This window comes from Carlito syrichta, unplaced genomic scaffold, assembly GCF_000164805.1.
Source record: "Carlito syrichta isolate Samal-C Ts95f unplaced genomic scaffold, Tarsius_syrichta-2.0.1 Scaffold241655, whole genome shotgun sequence".
NCBI lineage: Eukaryota > Metazoa > Chordata > Mammalia > Primates > Tarsiidae > Carlito > Carlito syrichta.
Window position 1 is genome coordinate 1,748 of NW_007185751.1, and position 1,373 is coordinate 3,120.

The following is a 1,373-nucleotide window of genomic DNA, read 5'->3' on the forward strand; positions in this document are numbered from 1 at the left end:
TGATATTTTATCCATTTTGCCATTCTATGTCTTTTCAGTGGTGCATTTATTCCATTCACATTCAGGCTAATCATTGAAATGTGAGAGTTTGTCCCTATCATAGAGTTCTTATAGAGTTGTTGTTTTTCCACTTAGTTTTTTGTCTTTCTTTTGGTTTTGGGGTTGGTTCATGTGTATTTTATTCTTTTTCCTGTACTCGTGTGATGAACATTGTTATTTTTTCCTTTTCTTCTGTGTTTAGTACTTTCTTAAGTGTTTCATGTAGAGGTGGTCTGGTGGCAGCATAAGTTCTTAGGGATTGGATATCTGGGAAAGATTTTAATTATCCCTCGCTAATGAAGCTTAACTTGGCTGGATAGGGTATTCTTGGTTGAAATTGTTTGTCTTTTAGGACTTTGAAGATAGGGCTCCAAGCTCTACTAGCCCGCAGGGTTTCTGTAGATAAATCTGCCGCTATTCTAATTGGTCTTCCATGGTAGGTGATCTGGCCTTTTTCTTTTGCTGCCTTTAGGATTTTTTCTTTTATACTTACTTTGTTTAGGTGAATTATTATGTGTCTGGGAGTTGGTCTTCTCATTTGTTGTCCTGCAGGGGTTCTCTGAATCTCTTGTGTTTGAATTTTTGCATCACTGATTAGATAAGGGAAGTTTTATTGAATAATCTCATGGAAAGTTTGTTCCAGTGTGGTCTCTGTCTCTCTTTCTGCCCCAGGAAGGCCAATTACTCTTAGGTTTGGTCTCTTGAAGTAATTGCTCATCTCTTGAAGGTTTTGTTCTGTCTTTTAGCTTGTTTTCTGTGTTTTTAACAGTTTGGTTTAGTTCTATATTTTGGTCCTCAAGTCTGAGATTCTTTCTTCTGCTTGGCTAATTCTGCTTTCCATGCTTATCAGTTTGTTATTTATTTCATTCACAGTGTTCTTTATTACTGTTATCTCAGTTATCAGCTCCTTCCTAGTTTCTTCTTGCCTCTCCTCAATTCTTTTTAATCTCTCCATTAATGTCTTCATAACTAGGTTTGTAGTTTGAGATCAGTCATTCTGGGGGTTCTTCATTGTTTGCATTCCGAAATCAGTTTACTCAGTGTCTGGCCTCCCAGGGATCTGGGAGAGACCCATATTCTTCTTTGGTTTTTCTTCATTTGTGTAGATTTTTCTCTCTCTCCCCCTTTCTCTCCCCTTCTTTAATTCTGTTTTTCAGGGAAGGTGGGATTGCTTTTGCTTCGCTTGTGCAATTTCCTGTTCTTCCTTATAAGGATCCTCTGGCTTTGTTCACTTTGAGATTGGAGTGTGGGCTACGGGCTGTACTTTTTGCAGTTTTGAGGTTTAATTGAGGGGGAAGCTGTGATTCAGAATCTATATGCTGATTCCAGTGTCC